Source organism: Sorex araneus, chromosome 2 (assembly GCF_027595985.1).
Source record: "Sorex araneus isolate mSorAra2 chromosome 2, mSorAra2.pri, whole genome shotgun sequence".
Lineage (NCBI taxonomy): Eukaryota > Metazoa > Chordata > Mammalia > Eulipotyphla > Soricidae > Sorex > Sorex araneus.
The window spans coordinates 353,956,161-353,968,987 of record NC_073303.1 but is presented as its reverse complement, the minus strand read 5'-3'; the positions used below and the strand labels follow the sequence as shown (position 1 = coordinate 353,968,987).

The 12,827-nt window shown below is 38.5% G+C and overlaps 1 pseudogene; it reads right to left on the bottom strand.

The window, feature by feature from the left end:
* Nucleotides 1-865: 865 nt before the first annotated feature.
* Nucleotides 866-2,572, bottom strand: LOC101555368 (ribosome production factor 2 homolog; annotated as a pseudogene).
* Between the last annotated feature and the right edge of the window lie 10,255 nt (nt 2,573-12,827).

The window sequence follows — 12,827 nt, the reverse complement described above, 5'->3', positions numbered from 1 at the left end:
ATTCCTCCTCAACTTTGGATGGTGTCACTGACTTCTCAGGACATTTTTCTTTTTTTTCTTTTTTAAAATGTGATCATCTAGTTTGTTTCATTTTATTTATTTTTATTATTTTGCTTTTATTTCAGGAAATTTTTCTTGCCAATGAATATCTAAAGTGAAGTAGTTGCAGAACAATTTGTTTTCCTAGCTAATTTGGGGACTACCTGTAGTTTGCTACAGCTCAACTATTGTTGACCAGAGTGTCCTGTCCTTAAACCTGGCACAATTCTTTTACCCTCAAATTATTTAATGAATTTATCAGTTGAATTCTGAATAACATAAAGGTCTAGTTTCCAGTTGTTTTGTAAAGTTCAGGATTTATTTTGACTATTCTCTTATTGAACATTCTATATTCATTCCCCCACTTAAAAATGGGGGAAAATTAAGAAAATTAAGTTTAAGTAAGAAAATTACTTTCAACCTAATGTTAGTATAGGACTATTCATAATATAGTTTAGGCAAATAATATTATACAATTTGCAATAAAATCTTGTAAGTAATTCTGAAACAACTAACGCTTTAAAATTCTTTTAGGCAGATTACATTGTTAGTTAATATGTTTTATTCATTTTATTTTTATTATATTTATTTTTATTTATCTAATTTTGTGAAGGAATGTGCTTTTTATTGAATGAGACTTGCTCAGAAATACTTGAGGGGAAAGAAAGAGGAACTTCACATTCAAGGGAAAACATAGTTTTCTGCAGAGTGAAAAAAAAAACAAGCAAAGATAAATAAAAGTAAGTGAGATATATGTTCAAGGGAGAACATGGGTTCGAAGAGCAAGCTAGTTCTATCAATTAAAAAAAGTCTTTGATTTATTTTCCTACTGATCTTCTGTTATCCTTTATGCGGGTTGTTTCTTCAACCCTTAATTTTCCTGGCTTGTAGTTTACCTAGGTCTTATTTCTGCATATTAGTCATTCCACAAATTATACCGAAAGTATCATGGGAGCTACTTTTTCTTTAGCTTGAGGACTTTGGGCATTTTCACAGATAATTTATTAAGAACATCTGGAGCCAGATGTGTCCTTTTCAGAAACAAATCCTATGAGGGTTCCATTTCTTCCAGTGTTACCCATGGTTCTGCAATTGGATTTCTTTAACAGCACTTCATAGCTACAAAGGAAAATCTCATTCAGTGCAATGAAGTCCAGAGCAAATTCTCAACCAGCCGAGCATATATTTGGTACTGTGAGACCTCTGAAGAATTCAGTAAAAAGAACATTTAGCCATCTGTAGTCTTCTGTTAACAAAATTATCACCAGCAAATTTAAAATTGGGGTTTGTTCCCAGAGGACATTTACTAAGTACCTAAAGAGACAAACAACTTCTCCTTCCTTCTCCTCCACCTCCTCCTTTTCCTCCTCCTCCTCCTCCTCCTTCTCCTCCTCCTCCTCCTTTTCTTCCTCGTTCTCCTCCTTCTCCTCCTTCTCCTTCTCCTTGTCCTTCTCCTCCTTCTCCTTCTCCTTCTCCTTCGCTTTTTGGGTCACACCTGGTGATGCTCAGGAATTACTCTTGGTTCTGAACTCCTGGTGGTGCTTGGGGAGACATATGTGATTCTGGGGATGGAATCCAGATAGGCCGGGTACAAGGAAAATGTTCTACCCTCTGTATTGTTCTGATCCCAGTCAAACTTCTTGATACCTAATTTAATCATAACCAGTCTATGGCCTCATACATGTAACCCATTGCTAGATTTTTGGGCCACTTCTTACTATGGGAGACCAAGATGAATAAAGAAGAATCTGACTTCCTAGAAAACAGTTCCAATGTTTTGATGTTGATGTTGATCAATCTCTGATCCTCAAAAGGTTTTGTAAACACCATACTTCTTTTGTTTATTGTATGCCAATCTCTTAGTTCTTATGTTATTGTTAAATCTTCATTTCCCCTTTTACTCCAAGGGGCATTTTTAATACTTTACTGAGCTTAGGTTCTCTCTTCTCAATAAATCTCTTGGCTCTTTCTTTTGGACTTTATGACTTTATACAATGTGTACATGACTAACACAACATAAACAGGATCCTCTCTCCCTTTAAATATATCTACTAGCTTTGATTATACATCAGTTATCTCTAAGAGGGTAAATGTGCTATAGGCAATTTTAGACACCCAAACAGCTCACAATGTCTGTGTATTTGGAATAGGTGATGCAATATCTAGGAATAAGAGCTTATAAGTAAATAAGTAAATAAGGCTTAAAGTATTTTAGGAAAAGACATTATTTTATCTTGCGTTGAAGACTAGAGTACACTCAAATCTAGAAAAAATTAATAGTAGGGCTAGAATGTCAGGAAGAATAATTTTAAATTTAAAAGACTTGCTAGAGTATAGCTTTGATTGTGGGATGGTAGCAACAATTACATTTTAATCCTTGGGATAGGCTTTCTGGATTCTCTTTCTTAAGGAGTTAAAAAGAGCAAAGAACATTTAGGAATGGCTGCTAGAGGAGACCAGTGACAGGCCAGTCAGTAAGCTATGGCTGGCTCACTCACAGTCCCGAGATGATGTTGGGTTGGTAATGCTTCATCAATGGGAGTACAAAGGCAGTCCAGCATCTCTCTGTGCAGAAATTCCCAAATTTTAATTTAATTAATTTATTTATTATTTAATTTTTTAAATTGAATCACAGTGACATACAAAGTTACAAAGTTGTTCATGACTGGGTTTTAGCCATAAAATGTTCCTTCACCAGTGTATATTACCCACCACCAATGTCCCTAGTTTCCTTAATCCCCAGTCCATACCACCACTTCTATGGCTCTCCCTCTCTCCCTCCTCTTTCTCTCTCTCTTTCTCTCTCTCTCTCTCTTTCTCTCTCTCTCCCCCACTCCCTTTTTTGGGGATTATGGTCTCCAATACAGATACTGAAATGTTATCAATTATATCCCTTAACCTACTTTCAACACTTAGTTCCTGTCCACAGTGATCATTTCCAACTATTATTGTCATACCAGTCCCTTCTCTGCCCTAACTGCCCCTCTCAACACCACCCTCCCACTACACAGACACACACACAGACACACACACACACACACACACACACACACACACCACTTGTGGCAAGCTTCTTATTCTTGGTCATTGGGTAATTTTATTTATTTAACTCATTGAATTTAATCTTAGATAAACAATTTTGGGGATGTGGGGTGGGGGACACATGTTTTACCAACAATCCAACTTGGGGCTCAAATATGTTAGACATGTGCTCTAACATTTTGAGTTATTTCCCCTACCCACTATCTGAAGTTTATCTTTTTCTTTTTTGAGGGGTTGAGGGCACACCCTGCAGTCATGAGGGCTTACCACAGATTATTTGAGGTGCTTGAGAACCAGGGTTGGCTGTGTTTAAGTACATTATTCACTGTACTATCTCTCTCCCTGAGTTTTTAAATTTAACTTATGGATCATATGTGTAAGTCCCTTATCAAAGTAGACCTATATAGTCAATTATAATATAGTGATAGACAAAGTGATGAGAATATTTCCATAGATTTAGAATCAGAGGTAATCAAATGACAGAATTTGAAGATATTATTTGCAGCTTGTCAAAGCCGAGCATCACCGAGAGTCTCTTGCCCGCGCACCTGGCTGCCTTTCCCAGGGCCCCTTGGAGGGGATGGGCTCCAGCTTCCCTCCCCGCCCCAAGCAGAGCTCCCGGTGGCCAAAGACCTCCGGAACCTAGCCATAGCCATGCTCAAGACCTCACGCATGAAGGTACTGGCAGAGGAAACCAGGTGTGTGTAATCCCATCAATGGCCAACATCCAGAGACTTAAAAAGCAAGCTTCCGGGGCTGGAGCAATAGCACAGTGTCTAGGATGTTTGCCGTGCACATGGCCAACCCGGGTTCAATTCCCAGCATCCCATATGGTCCCCTGAGCACCGCCAGGAGTAATTCCTGGGTGCAGAGCCAGGAGTAACCACTGTGCATTGCTGGGTGTGACCCCAAAAAGAAAAAAAAAAGCAAGCTTCCAGAAGCTCGAGGCCGCTTATCTTATAACCCACTTCTTTCTCTGGGAGAAACTGGCAAACTACTGAGAGTTTCCTGCCCACATGGGAGAGCCTCGCAAGTTTCCCATGGTGTATTCATATGCCAAAGCCAGTAACAAGCTGGATCTCATTCCCCTGACCCTGAAAGAGCCTCCAATGCGGCATTGTTGGGAAGGCTGAGTAGAGAGAGGCTTCTAAAATCTCAGGGATTGGACGAATGGAGAGTTTGCTGAGACTGCTCGAGAAATTCAACAATCAGCGGGATGATGAATGAATGATGAAATATTTGCAGCTAGTGTTCCTGTTTTTAGCTTCTGTGAATCAAATACCTGAACTAGATATAATTGATATACAATTATAATTGATATACAATTCAGTGTCAGGCCCCTTTATCACGGACTTGCCTTTCATTCCTTGTGTAAGACTAATGATAACCAATGAGGTGAAGAAGCCCTGCCCATCAGGAATGAACCTGAGGAAACATGACTGAACCAGTCTTATCTGCTGATATAGTCACTGGTGATTTATGGACCCTACTGCTTCTTTGGCATTTATTAAAGGCCTTCAAACTATTTTTGGAATAATATAAAGAGACATTTAATTATATACCTTTCCTTTTTTTAAGAACCATGAATTAAGGATAAGGCAGATTAACTATCCTAAGCCACTAGAAACACAGGAAATTATGATCAAAACTTTGAGATCCTACATTAAAATAATTTAAATTAAATCTCCAAAACATTACCCTTTTATGGAGGAATTAAATATATGGGATAGTTAAGTTCCTCAAGTATAAGTAATATTCTAGAGAACGAGTTGCTACTTTATCAAATAAATTTAAATATGTACACATATTATGTAGGATCTAATATTTTTATTTTTTCAGATGAAGCAAAGTGATGTCAAAGAAATGAAATTACTTGCTATATGTAGATTTGGACATTTAGAGAAGCAGAACTAGTATGTAGGGCCTCTTGATTTCTAGGTCTTTACTCTGGTCTACACTAGCTTTGTCATTTAGACAAAGCAGTTTAATTCTAGATCCCATTTGTGTATCCATCCTCACCCACTGTCTTTGAATCTCAGACCTCTTTAACATCACTTATTACTTTCCTTTTGATTCTCAAATAGATCTTCAGTTTATAGTAGAAAAATCATCATCAAGCACATAAATTGAATTTGCCATAAAAGATGCATAATTACTGAAAAAGGTTTATAAAGTAAGACAAAAATCCCACCCCAAATTTGCAATGTTTTCTTATTTGAAATTAAATTTTGTGATGGTCTAATGAACCTTGTATCAGTAACTGGAGGAATTCCAAAAACAAATGACACATGCCATTACAACAAATCACTCTGTTTCACATGCTGAACAAGTTCATATCTTACCTGCATTGGAAAACTGTTGCTACAAAATTTCTGGAAGAAAGGTAATTGAGATATCTGAATAAGACTTATTTTAAGTTGAGTAGTTTTTCTTTCATGCAAAAAAAGGATTAATTTTTTTATTAAGTCCATATGGACTCATCTTGCATTTATACTTTAGAAATTCCCTTACATTTAGGATAAGCTGCCTCTACTCTATCATCAAATGAAATTAAAATGCTAGTTTGGGGACCAAAAACAACATACCAAGACAGTAGAATTATTCACTGCTGAAGGTTTCCAGTTCAGATGTTTTGCAAACTCATTTGCAGCTGGGTTAAAGCAGGTTACTCCACGTCTATCTAATGAAACTCATGCTGAAAATCTCAGTTGGAAATTCAGGGAATCTGGGCCATTCATCAACCCTCATCATAATTATTTAATAAGCAACATTAAATGTTCAGTCAAGTCTTTAACTCATCAGTTCGGTTATCTCAGTTTAGTACATGCAAACATCATTTACAAGGTTTCCTGCTGAACGATAGAAGATACAAATAAACTCCATAAATTAAACCAACCCTTAAAATAACCTCCTCATGCTTGCCTACCCCCTGCCTTGCCTCTTTCATATTTTAGGGGCCAGTGGAATGAGGAACCCAATGGGCTTCTTCTTCATCAGAGAGGGGTTATGGGAGATATCTATTTAACTACTATCAGTCTCTTTCTCATGAAAACTCTTACTGTTGCCTTTATACAGAGGAATCACTTGTAATCACTGTCATCCTGTTGCTCATCGATTTGCTCGAGTGGGCACCAGTAATATCTCCATTGTGAGACTTGTTACTGTTTTTTGCATATCGAATATGCCACAGGTAGCTTGCCAGGCTCTTCAATGCGGGCGAGATACTCTTGGTGACTTGCTGGGCTCTCCGAGAGGGGCAGACGAATCATACCTGGGTTGGTCAGTGTGCAAGGTAAACATCCTAACAATGTGCTATCACTCCAGCCCATAAAGAGGAATACATGTCATAAATGTCTCATTCCAATGACACCAGCAATAAAGTAATTCAGAATTTCTTGAGGGAAACTGAGGACACTGGTGCTGAGAAATTGCACTGGTGGAGGGATGGGTATTGGAACACTATATGACTGAAACCCAATCATGAAAAGCTTTGTAATGGTCTACCTCACAGTGATTCAATTAAAACATAGAAGAAAAAAAAGAAAAACAAAAGTCTGGACTTTGAGGTGATTAAGCAAACAGACTTTCTAGACATTTGATTGAGAAATTTGTACAGATTTGGTTTCTATAAGAAAAATAAACCCAGCAGTGTGCATTATGTATGTGGAGCTGGGAGCTGAACCCAGGACTTCACACATGCAAGCAGCGTGCTCAAATGAGCTATTCTCTGAGCTGTTCTCTACAGCCCCTAAAGGATGGATCGGAGGGCTGGAGCTATAGCACAGCAGGTAGGGCGTTTGCCTTGCACGCGGCCAACCTGGGGTTCAATTCCCAGCGTCCCATATGGTCCCCTGAACACTGCCAGGGGTAATTCCTGAGTGCAGAGCCAGGAATGACCCCTGTGCATTGCTGGGTGTGACCTAAAGAGCAAAAAAAAAAAAAAGATGGATCAGTTTGATTTGAGGGCCATACCCAGCAGTGCTCAGATCTGACTCCTGGCTCTGTGCTCAGGGGTTACTCCTGTGGGGCTCGGGGGACCCTATGTGGCGCTAGGGATCAAATCCAGTTGCTGGGCAAGCATTTTATCCACTATAATATGACTATGACTCAAATTGAGCTTTTTTAAAAGGTGTCTTGGACTGGAGCGACAGCACAGCTGGTAGGGCGTTTGCCTTTCACGTGGCCAACCCAGGTTTGATTCTGCAGTCCCTCTCGGAGTCCCGCTGCACTATCACTCCAGTTCGAGAGACAAACACTGTCATTACAATGAGATGAGTAAGATTTAACCCATAGAGAAAAATCAGAGGGTATTCTAAGGTAGACGGGGAAGAACACATCAGAGTCCTGAGAGTTAAGAAGCATTATAAGATGATAATGGTATAATCATGTCAGCTGGTCTAGCAATTCAAGGGAAGTAGTATATGTAAGATGCATGTAATAAAGTATGCTTGTAATAATTTGTGCGGGTACGTATATAGAAATTATGTAGTGGAGAATATTCTATACAAATCTGTGGGATAACATGGTTTGCTCTTGATCCTCCCGCAGGGAGCTTAGGTTTATTGATTTACTCCCACAAAGTGCTCCTGAGGCAAACTCAATTTCGACAGGCACTCCTAAATCCTATATTGCTCTTCTCTTTCCTTTATGTCCTTTGCATGGTTTACCAATGTCCTTTATGTATAGACACAGGAAGACAGTTAATACTATGCTTTTGTAACATGGGAGTTGATTGACTCCGAATAATAGTTACTTCTGGGCAGTGATTATATTTACCTGACATAAGCCTCAGTTGCTTTTACTTCCTAACACCCCCAAAAGGAGGGTCCCAGCAAGGGACAAGGATGGACCCAGGGCAAGCTATAATCTACTGTGGAATCGAAAGGGGACAAGCTAAGCACCATAAGTATAAATTAAGAGCACAGTCATGGGACAAACTCTGTCAAGACCCAAAAAGAAGTAACTGAATAAGGACCCTGCTGGGGTTAGGGAAGACTGACCTGGCCTGAAGCTGCAATCTGGTATAAATAGCGAGATGTCCCCCAGAAGAGCCACCCTTTAAACTTAATGTATCTCTTACTGTGTTTATACAAAATGACTAGAAATATTAGTCAGAAGTAAATTTACTATGGTTGTTTAAATGGATTCCTTGCTAAGAAAAGGAGAAAGCAATACACCTTAGAAGGGATCCCACCCTTGAGTGGGTCTCCTAGTAATCTAGAGTTCTGAAACCTCAAATGATATTTCCCTTCTCCCAGAGATTCCCTGAGCCAATCTCCTAGAAGAACTTTTCCTGAAAGAATGGCTTTATATTTTTTGTTAGGATAATGTTCAACCCCACCAATGTGTACCCCCATCCTTCATGATTTCTATATAGCCACGCCATAAGGAGGGAGAGGGGGGAAGTGATCGATCTATGTAGAAGAAAAAGATTGACATTGTAATGGGGAAAAAGAGAAAGAACTATGCTGGAAAGAGGAGAGAGAAATAATGACATAGGGAAAAGGGAGAAATAACGTTGTAGGAGAGGAAACAGGAGAATGAAGCTATAAGAGAGAAGAAGGATAAGAGAGAAATAAACCGCCCCTGATTATCAACCAGCTTGTTCCCATATTTCCCCTGTTCCCCTGTTACTTCATTCATCTGTCGCTGTCAACAGGCCTGGAGTGGTGGTCTTCGCCACCAAATGCACAGCATCCTGCACGCCCATGCTTTTTGAAGCTCACACAAATCTAAGGTTATTGGCAGCTAACAATTGTCGAAACTTTGGTTTTGGCTCAGCCAGTTAGGGAGTTCTTTTGAACTGTATTTTTGACATCCTTCTAGTCATAGCCTCACATACTCGACATGTGATATCTCGTTTCATGTGCACATCAGTCCATTATGTCTTATAAATTAGCACTCTAAAATGTAAGAAGATGACCTAACTTGACCCAGACCTATGTATAGGAAAAAGTAGATTTATAAATTGAACCCAGTTCATCTACTTCTAGAATCCATGTCCTTGGTTTGTACATAAGAGTAAATAGAAATCAGCTTCACAGGAGAACACGTGCCATCACTTTGCTTTACCCTGAAGATCAGATTATTGCCTTTGCATACTAAATGGTCACACCCTAAGATTACTGCTTCATTGCTTGGTGAATATATGCTTGATATGTTTGTAAAAATTAGTGTTCCTTGCCGGAAGTTAAAGTAGAACAGATAGTACTGGCTTAGGAGTTAACAGCATCCTTAGTCTACCACCGTCACTATGGGACCAAAGGCAAGTCATCATTCTTCGGACTGCTAAACTTTTTATCATCCATTCAAAGGTCAGCTAGATTATCCCCACTGTCCTATGTTACATTAAATTTGTCTTTCTGTAAAATCTTTCCTTCCCAATTCAAATGTCAGTCTGTACTACAAAGGTGCACAATCTCTCATTCACTTCAAGCCAATGACATTCATTGGAGCCATTCTGAATACTTCCTCCTTCCTGTGTTGGACTTTGCTGGCACTAGAAAATACTTGAAGAACTTGAACACTTAAAACACACAACTTAGATAGCTCCTTTTTTCTTTTTTTTTTTTTAGGTCACACCTGGCGATGCACAGGGGTCACTCCTGGCTCTGCACTCAGGAACTACTGCTGTCGGTGCTCAGGGGACCATATGGGATGCTGGGAATCGAACCTGGGTTGGCTGCATGCAAAGCAAATGCCCTACCCACTGTGCTATCACTCCAGCCCCTGGATAGCTCCTTTTATTTCTTGGAAGATAACACTAAATTCTGTATGTGTGGTGGTCCTGAAAACCCTGCAGGATTAAGGACAAATAAACGGACCTGTAATGGCCTGTTCAATAAATTCCTTTTAAGAAGGGAATATGCCGGCCACAGAGGCAGTGTGTGTGTGTTGGGGGGTTGGGATGAGGGTGACAGGCCAGATACTGGGAACATTGGTGGTGGAGAATGGGCACTAGTGGAGGGATGGGTACTCATCATTGTATGACTGAAATGTAATCATGAAAGTCTGTAAGTCTATAACTGATTCTCATGGTGATTCTTTAAAACTAACTAAATAAATAAATGAAAAATTAAAAACTTAAATTACTTTTTAAAAATTGAGATAATGTGGATTGCAATCCCGTGAATGATAGTTTCAGGCATATAGCATTCCAATAGCACACCTACCCCCAGAGTGATACCTTTCCTATTCCAGAGTACCAATGCTTCCTCCCACACCCCCCTGACCCCACTCAGTTCTGTGGACCACATTTCACCGAGTTCTTTGGTGGCTTTCCCTCATTTCACATTCGTTTCCTCTCTCCTTCATTCCTCATACATTGCCATCACACAAGTCTTTGTATTAATTAGGCTCTGGCCTCTGAGGGGTAAGATAGGTTATATGTGAAGTCTTCCCAGATTGAGCTGTAGATTCTGAACTAGTAGAAAAGAGATATGCATTGCTCCCTTTGGGGGGATAGGATAGGGAGGTGAATGTATCAGAGTTTTCCCATACTTTAAAAAAGTTTCTAAAATAATAATTGGATATACTTTTAATAATATCTACATTTTTAGTTGAGCCTGGGGGAATCAACAATACTTGAAGGGTTACTCCAATAGCCATAAATAAGACCACTCTACTAAAATATTTTAGTAACAGATTCTGAACTGAATTGCCCCATTTTCAAGGTTTGCATTATTTAACATGACTTTTAAAATTAGCTTAATACTTGCATATTTATTTAGATGTATTTTAGATTATTTCTCCAATAAGTGTAAATTAACACATGATTTCAGAAGGAAGTACTCAAAAAATAGTACAGGTCAAATAAGGTGTTAATGAAGGGGAGAGGAGAGTTTAAAGAGAAGATGCAAAGAAGGTAGAAGGGACATGCTTGCGTTCTGGCATCCCACAAGACATATCTTTTTATTTGAGGCTTCATTGACTTCATTAAATTGCTATTATCTCCAAATTCCAGATAAAACCATCTTCATAAATAACTACTCAAATACATCCCACAGCAAAGCAGGGAAGTGGAAAGAGCATTTGCCTTGCATGGCATTAAGTTCATGAACCTCTGCTTGCTCATCCATAAAATGAAGGAATTGGATTGTTAAGAGTTTTCCTGACTCCACAAACTAAGAACCAGATATTAGAAAACAAATCTGAGCTCAGACACCACAAATATCTGTTGCTGGTGCTTTCAGATAACGCAAACCTTCCCTGGTACTTAACACAGTCTGTTGTTAATAGATAGAACCTGATTATCCATTCTTACAATTTGCAAAGTGGTTGTAAAGAACACAGAAATAAACAGAAAAATATCTGGTTTGAGTCATTTCCCTTTAAGATCTTTGCTGCAAGCTTTGCTTGCTGCAAACATTTTCACTGCTTAGCTAATTGGCTGTAAGGCAATTTTGCTCTAAATTAAAGATAAAATCGAGACTGAGAGATGATGCTCAGGTAAAGCTCTTGCTTTGCACATGACCTATGGGTTCATTGCCTGGCCCTGATCCCTGAACCCTGCCAGAAATTTCCTTGAGCACTGAGCCAGGAGTAAACCCTCAACAGTGCTGGGCGTGGTCCAAAACCTTACCCCCTAAAACCGTCATGAATGAAAGAAGGACCTTAATTTCAAAGGAAATAATAAAACATGAATAATTAGTAAAATTATAAGACAATAGCACTATCATAGCACTGTCATCCTGTTGTTCATCAATTTGCTCGAGCGGCACCAGTAACATCTCCACTGTGAGACTTGTTACTGTTTTTGGCATATCAAATATGCCACGGGTAGCTTGCCAGGCTCTGCCGTGCAAGTGGGATACTCTCGGTAGCTTGCCAGGCTCTCCAAGAGGGACAGAAAATCGAACCTGGGTTGGCCATGTGCAAGGCAAACACCCTACCTTCTGTGCTATTGCTATTCTTTCCACATTTTCAAAATAAAAAGAATATTTTGATACATTTATAGTGCATTTACAGATTGATGGAACTATTACACAAATAATTTGTTTTGTGCATTGTCTTTAAACATTTAATTTTGAGTTATTCATAATAATAGATCTATTTTCTTATGAGTCAGTCTTATTTGGTATTACACTTAAAACATATTTTAAAGTAACAATGATTTATAATATTATATAGGCTTCAGTTGCATGACATTATAAATTGGTGTTATTAATAGACTACATTTTGCTGACCCCCAAAGTCTAATTCTTTACTTTCATCATATAATTGACCCATTTTGCATCTTTAAGACTTTCTTGCATTTTCTTTTTCTATTCTGGTAGCCACTGTTTTTTATTTTTTTTTGTTGGATTTTGCTTTGTTTTTTCATAACTTTTATTTCATTATTTTTCAACATGAGCAAAAGAATATCATGTCTATCTTTATCGAACTGATTTTTTTCACCAAGCATACTACTCTTTAGGTCTAGCTATGTTATCAAAAACTGCAGGACTCATGATTAATTATTCATATGTAACCTATCTTATTAATAGTCATAAATCAGTAGGTATTTTAACTGTTTATAACTCTTTGGCTATTGTGAATCACATTACATTAAACAAAGGGTAAACATATTTTCATGCGTTTTGTGTTCTTTGGATAAATATCCAGCAATAAAATAAATGAGTCAAGTGAGATTTTCTACTTTATTTTTGAGGAAACCCTATACTGTTTTCCATGACTCCACCAGTTTACATTCCTAACTATGATCTGCTTTTTCTTTTCACTTAAAAAAGTCACCAGTTTCTAAATAG